The sequence below is a fragment of the Puma concolor genome, chromosome C2, assembly GCF_028749965.1.
Source record: "Puma concolor isolate L17-30 chromosome C2, mPumCon1.1.hap2, whole genome shotgun sequence".
In the NCBI taxonomy this organism is placed as follows: Eukaryota; Metazoa; Chordata; class Mammalia; order Carnivora; family Felidae; genus Puma; species Puma concolor.
Window position 1 is genome coordinate 60,818,189 of NC_141675.1, and position 11,909 is coordinate 60,830,097.

Genomic DNA, 11,909 nt, shown 5'->3' on the forward strand with positions numbered 1-11,909 from the left:
GCTGGTGGAATCTAATGAGCAATGTCTAATGATTTACATCAAATTATGTTTTGCCTCTGTTGCATACCTCCTGCCCCCTCCTCAGGCTTCAAGACTGACCAATGTGATTTTTACTGTGGTCACATTGAAGGAAATGAAAGAAAGGAATATCAAAAAGAGGTGTGGCACATCTTTCCATCTACATAAGTCTTCTTTTGGTTGCTTTCATTAATGTTTTGTATGAGTCCCAAACGTTCTTGTTAAGTTCCTATCAAATTACTTTTTATGGCATTTAAGAATTCCAAATTCCAGTTGTTCATTGCAGTTAACTTTTGTATATTGAGAGTGTATCCTGTGACCTTGCTAAACTCCCCTATTAGTTTCAGAGAGTTTTTGTAGATTCTTCGGGATTATCAGCATACACAACCACACTATCTGTGAATAAAGGTGGTTTTATTTTTTCTTTCCAAAAAAAATTGATACATATATATATGTGTGTGTGTATATATATATTTATGCACAACTGACCGATGTAACTGAAATGACCAGATATAACTCGCTCTTACCCTTCGTGTTACAGATGAAGTGTTTAGGGCTATGATTTTGCCCATGATTCAAACCTGTCAGTTTGGCTAGACAGGTTAATCCAAAAATCACATTCAAGTGAAAGTTGGAATCCTACTCAAACATTTTGCCACACCCTAGAAGAAACCAGAGAAACTTGTGATTTCTGTTTAAAACGCAGAAAGCTGGCAAGCACGCTGCTTCACCATTACAACCAAAACTACCACAAATGCCTGGCAATCAACAAATTCAAAACTTTCTTGAACCCATGAGAGAGATGAGGTCTCAGAGCCAATGACTGACCTGAAATGTAAGGAGAAAAGCAGTCTCCAAGACGAAAAAGGATACAAGAACTTGCATACCCAGGGGGAGAATCTGCCTGTTGCCACAGGACAATAGGCCAAATTCAGGTAAAATTTTTAATCCATTTCTAAACTCCAAGTGAGGACAGGAATGAGAATACAGAATCCCTGGGAACCACAGACACAAGCTGCATTCACAACTCCTCACCCATTCTTCAAAAACCCTACCTGAGCTCCACAGAAAAAGACTGGGTCGGGACATGAGGCCCAAGAGAACCTCCATTCCCGTGCAAGCCGCAGAGAGGTAAACAGCTGTGGCAAAGCACAAGGTTCTGCCCACACTCTTCTCATCTACCCCTCCCACAGAAAAAAAGGCTTAAGCATCTGGGGTTAGGGCAGCAAAAGATTGTTGCCTTTCAAGTACTTTAAAGAACTACAGCTGGGGGCAGGGAACAGAAAAATAATTTACACCTGGAGCTGCCTGCTGAGGCCCACACCATTAGCTATCTCAGCAGGGTTGCTGTTACTTCTTGTTATCTTTTTTGTCTGTTTTTTGTATACATCCACAAGGTAATCTTAAGTTTTTTATGAGAAAATAAGTGAATTGAATTAGCTAAAACAATTTTGGAGAAGCAGAACCAAGTTTGAGGTTCACAGTAACTGATATCTACACACAAAACAGTAGCCAAGACAGTTCAGGGCTGGAGAAAGGATAGACCTGGGGGCCCAATGGGACTGGATGGAGGGTTCAGAAAATGAAACACACCGGCACATATACAGGGGATCCTTGCCCAATATGGAGGGGAGGAGGTGGATGTGGGAGTTAGGGGTGCCAATCCCCAGGTAGTGGAAAATCCACCTATTACTTTTTTTTTTTTTTTTTTTTTTTTTTTTTTAGAGATAGAAAGAAAGTGAGTGTGAGCAGGGTAGAAGGGCAGAGGGAAAGAGAGACAGAATCTTAAGCAGGTTCCATGCTCACCAAGGAGCCTGCGAGGGGCTAGATCCCATGACTCTGGGATCATGACCTGAGCCAAAATCAGGAGTCGGATGCTCAACTGACTGAGCCACCAAGGCATCCCTCCACTTATAACTTCTGAGTTATAGGCATCCCTCCAAGTATAACATCCCTCCACCTATAACTCCCCCAAGCTTAACTACAAATAGCCTAATGTTGATGGGGAAGCCTTACCAACAACATAAAACAGTCTAGTGGCACACATTTTGTATATGTATTAAATGCTCTATTCTTACAATAAAGCTAGAGAAAAAAAATGTTGAGAAAATATATTTACAGTACTCTGCTGTAAAAAATACTCATATAGGCAGGGTGCCTGGGGATCCCCAAGATCTATCACTTGTTTCAAAAGTGTTTAGAATGGAGGAATGCCCCTTCTTGCAATTTCTTTTCCCGTTGCAACCTTGGAAGCCATTGTCTCAGCCACCCTCTGCTTCCGGGACCAACCAACACGTTTTTGTTTTCTTTAGCTTAGCTTCTAATGCCAATCAACCATAAGCTCCCAGATTCCTCAGAATTATTCCTGTCAGGTGGAAGCTGCCGTCAACCACTTGATCAACATGCATCTGCAGGCCTCTACACTTACCTTTCTCTGAGCTTCTATTTCCACCAGGACGATGACGTGGCTCTGGAAGGCATGGGACACTTCTGCGGGTTGCCGAAGCTCAAGGACTCCCAGCGTCTCTGGAAGATGCAAAACCAGCGCGGCGGCAGCGCCCTCTTCCAGGACGTGCAGAGCCATCCCAGGGTGAGTGGAGTAAAACTGGACACTTCAGAAGCTGCCTCGGCGCTGGGGAAAGACCTAAAGTGGACCCTTTTGTATCTGCTTGCCGTAGGCTCTGCCTGCGCCGCCGTGTGAGTTCCTAGGGAACCACTTCCGGGAGGAACAGGTGAAACTCACCAGGAAGATGGCGACCACGTGACGAATTAGGCAGGCTGGCCCCCAGGCTAGGCTGGGCAAGTTAGGCTCACTCTCAAGCGGGAGTAGGAGCCTCCAGAACCCAGAGTCTGTTGAGAATCCCCTCAGGCATCCCCCTGATGTCAGGACTGCTGCCTGAATCTCTCCCTTTGGCTACTAGGCCGCTGTTTAACCACTTTGGAGTCTTATTAACAGCAGTGGACCAACTGGAAACAATAAAGCTTTTTGCAGGGCTGGGTGGGGGGGATCTGACTATACGTGAATGCGCGCAAGTTCAAACCCATATTGTTCAAAGCTCAACTGCATGTTCAATTGATTTTCAGTAAACATGCAAGGAGATTCAATGAATAAAGAATAGTCTTTCCAACAAATGGTGCTAGAAAAATTGGATATTCGTAAGCAAAACAATAAGGAACCTTCACTCATGCATCTTGCCTTATATAAAAATTAAATGCAACTTGACCATAAAAATGATCCATTAAAGAACAGATTGATAGATTGGACTTCATCAAAACTTAAAACATCAGCTTTTCAAAAGACAAGGTTAAATAGTGAAAAGACAAGCCATAAAGTAGAGGAAGTATTTGCAAGCCATTGATAGAGGGCTTATATCCAAATTATATTAAGAACTCTCAAAAGCAAATAAGAATAGAATTATAAGAAATGGGTAAAAGACTTGAAAAGGAATTTTACCAAAAAATATAGAAGGATGTAAAGCAAGCACATCATCTAAATGATACTTAATATCATTAGGAAATAGGGAAGTACAAATTAAAAACAAAATGAGATACCACTATCCTTGCAATGGCTCAACTAAAAAAAAATAAGAAGTACTGGTGAGGGGGCAGACCCACTAGAACTCTCATAGATTTCTGGTAAGATAATAGTACACCACTTTCGAAAGCATTTTTTTAGTTTCTTATAAAACTAAACATATATTTGCCATATGACCAGGAAATCTTACTCTTTGGTATATATTTACCCAAGTGAAATGAAAACCTGTCTTCACACAAAAACCTATAAATAAGGGGGTAGGAAGGCAGAAGTGTCAAAAGGGCACCAGTTACATTTCAAACAGCCAGGTCCAGGTAACTCCCAGGGCCCTGAGATCCCTCTGCCTATCCAGAGACACCCAGTGACCTGGCCTGGGCAAAGCTCTTCTATCTCCACAGGCAGCACCAGCAGGAACTAGCAGGAGTCCCAGTGGCAACAGGCAAATCAAGAATCCAAAACAACATGGCAAGGCTCTAAGGATGACACGGTCTTTGGAAACACAGCCCACAATAGGCCAAGACCTGCATGCTAAACCTAATAGAGTAAGTGCTTGCTAAAATAAAAGATTCAAATAGGACCCAGAATCATTGCAAACATACTGACTGTCCTACTATACAATAGTTTAGCAAAACATTACCATTAGGGGAAACACAAGATCTCTTTGTATTATTTCGTACCTGTGCATGCAAACAATATTATCTCGATTACAATATACATGACAAAAGGGGCATTTGGGTGGCTCAGTTGATTCAGTGTCTGACTCTTGATTTCAGCTCAGGTCATGATCTCAAGGTTCATGAGTTCAAGCCCAATGCCGGGCTTTGTGCTGAAAGTGTAGAGCCTGCTCGGGATTCTCTCTCTCCCTCTCTCTGCCAATCCCCTGCTCATGACTCTCTCTTTCTCTTTCTCAAAATAAATAAATAAACATTTGAAAAACATACACAAAAAAAGAAAACTTATACATAAATGCTTATGTAGCAACTTTATTTGTGATTGTCCCAAACTGGAACCAACCCATATATCCCTACACTGGGAAGCAGATAAAAGATTTACATAACAGGAAACCAATCAGCAGTAAGAAAGAACTACAGATACATACAACAGTCTTTTTAAATCTCAAAAGCATTATGCTTGGTGAAATAAGCCAGAGTCAAAAAGGTACACATTCTGTAATTCCACTTATGTTACATTCTCTCAGAGGCAAAACTATGGGGGAATAAAAACCAAGGCTGGGGATCCGGTAGTTAGTAGTTAACTATCAGGGGTAGGTTGAATTTTGGAGGATGGAACTTTTTAAATATTTTGTTCTATATCTGTGTTGTGATTGTGGTTTCATGACTGTATGTTTTGGTTTTTTTCAAAAGCATACAATTTTAGAGGCTGGAACTTTTTCAATATTTTGTTTTATATCTGGATTTTGGTTGTGGTTTCATGACCATATGCTGTTTACAAAAAACACTCAGAACTGTACAACAAAAGGATGAAATAAAAAACTTAAAAAAAAGGGTAAATTTTACTGGATGTAAATTTTACCTTAAATAAAGAAAATGGGGAAAAAAAGAAAAGACACATTTGTTTGACCCCTGAATATTCAAGACTGATTATGACTATGAAAAGTGAGTGGTGCTGGGTGGCTCAGTCTGTTAAGTGTTCAACTCTTGGTTTCAGCTCAGGTCATGATCTCATGTTCATGAGTTCAAGACCCACGTTGGTCTCTGCACTGGCAGTGTGGAGCCTACTTGGGACTCTCTCTCTCTCTTCCTCTCTTTCTGTCTCTGTTCCTCCCCACCCCCCTTGTGCTCTCTCTTTCTCAAAATAAATAAACTTAAAAAAATTTTAAATTGAAAAAAGTGAGCCTATTATATAACCCATAAAAGTATTAAAACTGCAATTAAAGCATTTTTTAAAATCATCCATAGTCCTGCCATCCCGAGATGTCACATTCTTTTATGGAGTGTCTACGTACACATTTTAAACAGAAACATATCCATAATCATTTTACATTTGTACATTATTCCATTTAACTAAAGTATAACTGACTTAACCTTTCCTTATTAATGGACATTTGGACCACATTATAATGTTTTAGCATGATAAGCAAAACTCCATTCAACATCTTGATATACATACTCATTTTTTCTTTTGATTTTTTTCACTTGGGCTAAATTTCAATGCATGGAATTACAGCAAGGAGCACTTAATTTTTCTTCACCAGTTTGATCATTTTTCCAAACAGATTTTTGCTTATTTTCCACCCCAATAACAGAAATCAGTGCAATTTTATAATATCTCATATCCACTAATATATATGTTATATATGTAAAATTTTCAACTTAATATATGTAAAATGCGGTATTTTGCTTTAATTTCCATTGTTCATTTGTATCACTGATTACACTATTTCAAAGATTTGTTTCAAATTTCAAATCCACGTGAGATATAGTTTATCCATATCCTCTGTGCATATATACTTTTAATATATATGACCATAGCAATTTTGCCATGGATAAGTGGTATTTTCCTAAATGTTCCTTCCAGATTCATGAAAAATTATACAGGAATCTCTAAGTAAAAGGAAGCCAGGGACCATTGGTTTCCTGGTGGCCACCATATGCTAATACTAGATGCTTGAAACTATATGTTGGAAGGAGAGGAAGGACAGAAGGGAAAGGAACTTACTCCCTCTATAAAGAGCCATTATAAACAAGGAGTAATCATCTTAACAGGGAGGTTCGTGAGAAGTCTCTCTGTCTTTTTCTTCTCGGAATTAGGACACTTTGCCATATTTTTTCCCTTTTAAAACTTTTGCTTATTCAGTTTTAAAATATACGTTTATTTCTAAGGTGAAGGGGAAGTATCATCTGTTAACTGGAATACTAGATTTCTCTTCAGGAAGATGTGACAGCTCTCAATGTACTTGGTTTTGAGGGTTTTGATGGTTTATTTTGCAGAAAGGAAACAGTGCTTAAAATAGGGGAGGTTTTGCTATTATAAACCCAAACGGCCGTTTTGTTTTGATTTGTTTTTTAAACTTCCCCTCTCCTGTCATCTTACTGTGTGTGACACCAATCTTAGTCAAATGAGGTATTTTTGTTTGTCAAATGAGATGGCAAATGTAACAGGTACATTTCTGGCAGAACAGCGGGAATAGTATTAAATCTATCTTTGACAAGGAGTAGCGACATCACAGACTGGTGGTTCCATATGAGAATTGTGCTACACAAAATCATCCTAACCCACCCCCCGCAGAATAGCTCATGAGATACTGGTGGTCCATCTGGAGCCCTCAGAGCCAATTCTACTAATGCAGGAGGATGGTGTGTACATGAGTGCACGGCTGGGATAATCCTGGGTCACGATCATTGGTGATGAACAGTGAAGGTTTTCAGAGAGGCCGGAACCAAAAAACGCCTCCCTTTTCACGATGACACAGAGCTCTGTATGCCATTGTCACACTAAATCCCCACATACTACATGTGCAGTAACTTAATAAAATGAAAGCAAACATTATTTGGAAGATTAGCTCTAAGTCACACAGAATTTGGCAGCTCCAATTTGCATTTGAATAATAAACTGTGTGGGGCGCCTGGGTGGCGCAGTCGGTTAAGCGGCCGACTTCAGCCAGGTCACCATCTCGCGGTCCGTTGAGTTCGAGCCCCGCGTCGGGCTCTGGGCTGATGGCTCAGAGCCTGGAGCCTGTTTCTGATTCTGTGTCTCCCTCTCTCTCTGCCCCTCCCCCGTTCATGCTCTGTCTCTCTCTGTCCCAAAAAAATAAATAAACGTTAAAAAAAAATTTTTGAATAATAAACTGTAATAAGCCCACCACATACCAAGTTTGCAGAAGACTAATAGTGGAAAATATATACTTAAGGATATTGCAATCCAGGTGACAAAGGATACAAATGAATGTTGGAGTTGGGCGTAAAACTGTCCCATGTTTTATTTGTCGATATTTATGAAAATGTTCATGATTTCCATTTCCTGCACTGAATTACACAACAGGAACTTAGCAGAGAAACCAATTAATATCGACAGTATATTCCACTGTCACAATAACTGGTAGAATGGCTCAAAATAGCAAGTAGCCCTCTTGAATCTCAGGGATCTCCAGAATGACATGCTTTCCAAACTTAACCTCAAAGGTAAAGGAGAAAACAAATTGGGATTACAGGAAAGCAATCACAATAGAGAAAAAAAATATCTGAGATTAAAGGCAATGTGGCTAAGGTCTGTGGGATCAATGGTACTACCTTTAAAGAAGTTACTTGGAGGGAAAGCATGGGGAAGAGATGCAGGGATTTTTTTTTTTTTTTGACATAAGTAGTGGATATTGGGAAAGATTTAGTTTATTCATTCATGCACAGATTCATTTATTAAAACATTCATTGAATAGCTACTGCTTCTGAGCCCTCTGGTAAGATCTTGAGATGAAAAGATAAATACTATAAAAGATACATTTTTAAAAGATCTTACAAGTCAGTAGGAAAGACGATGTGTAGAGAGATGTTGTAAAATATGAAAGCCCTATAATAGAATTATGTACAAGGAAAACGTTTATAAGACTTTAAGAGGGGCACCACACTCTTCTGGTTGGCTTTGCTACCTAAACTAAACCTTAAGAATGAATACATTTTGTAAACGTGATCATTTTGTTACTAGCATCGGGAAAACAATTCACAGTGTATTTATAAACATTCTTTATTTTAGCCCTGAGAGTCAATCACACATTTAATATTTGTGACAAAAACTATTAAGAGCACAAACATTTCCTCTTCCGTGGGCTGACTCTGAAGACTTGAACTTCCATTGACCTTTCACTGACACAATCACTTTCCTTTGTTCATTTACTGCCCAGCTGTTTGAATTGGAAGACCTGAATAAACAAGTCTGATTCTTCACCTTGGACCAGGTTAGAGCCTCCAGATGACAAGGCTCTAGTGGAAAAGGCAAAGCATGCGTGCTTCATGTTCTCAGGATTGTAAGGTCAGGGCTGGTGATTTTTGGCAACCTCCCCCCAAAAAGAGTGTTAAGGAACTCGTTGAAATTATAAAGGACAAAATAAGAATTTTTTGGACAAAGGCTACCGGTGATTTTCACACTTCATTCTCTCAACCTTATAAAGATTATTGGTACTTTTTTGGGTTGAGAGATTCATTAAAGAAATGCTTGTGAAGTTGAAAATTACTACAATTGGAGAAATCACGACATATTCAAGAAGGCCTCTTTTTCAATTATTTTTGGTATAGGGTATTGTGTGATATGCAAGTGTCAAGTTGTGAATCCAATTAAATCGCCAAAAATCCTGGCAAGACAAAGTCCCTGTCTCAGATTACATAATTCCGGAAGACTGAAAGTCATAGAAAAGGCTGAGGTTTTAGAAGAGAAAACAGATACCTGTGCAGCAACTTGAGAAAATTTCTGTCTACATGTTGGCATCTAGACAGTCTTCCTTATACTCTCCTAGTTAATATGAAAATATATGTCTCCCAAACCAACGAATGTCAATAAGGAATGTATCCTACTCCTCAGAGGTTTCAAAAATAAAACATTTTTAAAAATAAAAATTACCCAGGACACCTGGGTGGCTCAGTCAGTTAAGCATCCGACTCTTGGTTTCAGCTCAGGTCATGATCTCACAGTTTGTGGGTCCGAGCCCTGCCTTAGGGATCCACGCTGCCAGCGCAGAGCCTGCTTGGGATTCTCTCTCTCCCCCTTTCTCTGCCCTTCCCCACTAGAGCTCTCTATATCAAAATTTAAAAAATAAATAAACTAAAAAAATATAGATACACTCTTATGTGGATCCTGAGAAACTTAACAGAAACCCATGGGGGAGGGAAAGGAAAAAAAAAAGAGGTTAGAGTGGGAGAGAGCCAAAGCATAACAGACTCTTAAAAACTGAGAACAAACTGAGGGTTGATGGGGGGTAGGAGGGAGGAGAGGGTGGGTGATGGGTATTGAAGAGGGCACCTTTTGGGATGAGCACTGGGTGTTGTATGGAAACAAATTTGACAATAAATTTCATATATTGAAAAAAAAATATATATATATATAGATAAAAATCACCCATTACTTCACCACAAATTTGAAGTATACTAACAAGTGAATTCCAAACACACACACATGCACACATGCACTGAATCACCCTGAATTACACATCTCACAGCAACAACTATAAATAGGTGCAAATATTTCCAGAATATTGTCCATTTTATACAGGTATGCCCTTGAAAAAAATGGACTTTATAAAGCATAGGTCTAAATAGGTCCATCTGGACCTACCTTACTTTCTGGTTATGTACTTTACTTTGAAATCCTTTAATGATAAACAATTTTTTTAGTCTATTTTTTTTTTTATCACAAACAAGAGTCTAACATTTTATCACAAACAAGAGTCTATTGCCATTTCACATACAAACTTCTGGAGATCACATATATAATGTCTAGGTAATATAGAGAGAAGATCATAGTCTTTAGAGTCATAAAACATTTTATTTCAATTACAGTTATATCATTTGCAATTTAAACAATTTTTGCCAAGTAGAACCAAACTTTCATCATCAATAGATAGGTGACAATAATAATCCCTTTACAGGACTGTGAAGATGGGATGAGATAAAACATATAAAATCTATTTTTTTGAAACAAAATATTAAATTTATTCAAAATGGATGAAATGGAATAATTTCAGCTATGGTTTCCATTCCATCAAAACCTATTAAAACCTTCCAAAATTTTCATAATTCAGTCCTAGAAATTCTTGGAGCTGTGAGAATTTCCTGTTAGAAATGTGACCTCTACGAAAGCTCCCAGGAAATTTCAGAAAAATATAATCTTCTGTTTTAAAAGTTGATTGATTTGCCAAATGATGCAGCCAAGTTTGCTTCTCTAAATGCTTCTGATAAGGTCGGGTGCGCATGGCACACTCTAGCTATATCTTCACAGGATGCTCCTTACTCCAACGCAAGAGTAGCTTCATTTATCATTTCACCAGCACCTGACCCGAGAATATGGGTTCCCAGTACCCTGTCCATGGATTTCTCTCCCGGAGTCTTCACCAGGCTGTCTGTGTCAGCATTGGTCTTTGCCCTGCTGTTGGCAGCAAAGGGGAACTTCCCAACTTTGTACTCTATACCCTCTTCTTTCAACTGCTCTTCTGATTTTCCAACCCAAGCAACTTCAGGGTGCATGTAAATCACAGAAGGGACACAATTGTAGTCAATGTGCACAGCACCACCAGCCACTCCTTCAACACAGATAATGCCTTCATCCTCCGCTTTGTGAGCCAGCATTAGATCGGCAACCACATCACCAATAGCATAGATATTTGGAATTTTAGTCTGGAATCTGGTATTGACCAGAATTCTACCTCCAGGCTTTAGTTCAATTCCAAACTCTTCTAGTCCCAAATTCTTAGTAAAGGGTCTTCGGTCAATGCAAACCAAGAGCACATCACACATGATAACTTCAGTTTTACCACCAGAAGCACCTTCAATAGAAACATCATTTTTTCCATCTGATTTCTCGGTAGCACCAGTAACTTTTGTATTCAATTTAAATTTAAATCCTTGTTTTTGAAGGATGCTTTGAAAGTTTTTAGATATTTCCATATCAATTTTAACTCCACCAACATGACCTAAAAACTCAACTGCTGTCACCAAGTCTTTGCCAAACTGAACCCAATTCTACACCTATTACTCCTGCACCAATGACAACCATCTATTCTGGAACTTATTTTTTAAAGATAAAGCACCTGTAGATGACACTATTGTATCTTCATCAATCGTGATTCCAGGAATAGGAGTAACTTCTGAACCTGTAGTTATAAGAATGTTCTTGGTATCGATAACTTGAGTGCTGCCATTGGCTTTTGTAGCGGTGACCTGATTTTTGACCATTATCTTTCCATATCCATTTATGTGAACAACCTTATTCTGTTTGAATAAGTGGGCCATTCCACCAGTTAAAGCTTTTACCACTGTACTCTTCTGCTCGATCATCTTCTCTAAGTTCAAGTGAACTTCAGACATTTCAAATCCCCTAGATGCAAAATCTTTTCCATCGGTCATATGGTAATAATGACAGTTATTTAATAAAGACTTAAAAGGAATACAACCAACGTTCAAGCACGTTACACCAAGTGTTAAAAACTGACAACTTTCTTTGGATATGTGAGACTTGGAGTATAACTGTCTCTGGATAGCATGGTAGGTGGATGTAAATGTAAATGCCAACTATTTGAGGTACTTATTCCTTTATGTTAACCATTCTTATATTGCTATAGCATGTGTTTCAGATGCTAGGCCCTGGCCAGTCTCCTGGAAATGTTTATAGCTCTTGCTGAGTTTGTCACCTGGTA

The 11,909-nt window shown here is 39.0% G+C and overlaps 2 pseudogenes; one reads left to right on the top strand and one right to left on the bottom strand.

The window, feature by feature from the left end:
• Positions 1–1,105: 1,105 nt before the first annotated feature.
• LOC147577280 (ferritin light chain pseudogene) lies at positions 1,106–2,783 on the top strand (annotated as a pseudogene).
• A 7,578-nt stretch (positions 2,784–10,361) lies between these two features.
• Positions 10,362–11,688, bottom strand: LOC112850157 (dihydrolipoyl dehydrogenase, mitochondrial pseudogene; annotated as a pseudogene).
• Positions 11,689–11,909: the final 221 nt, after the last annotated feature.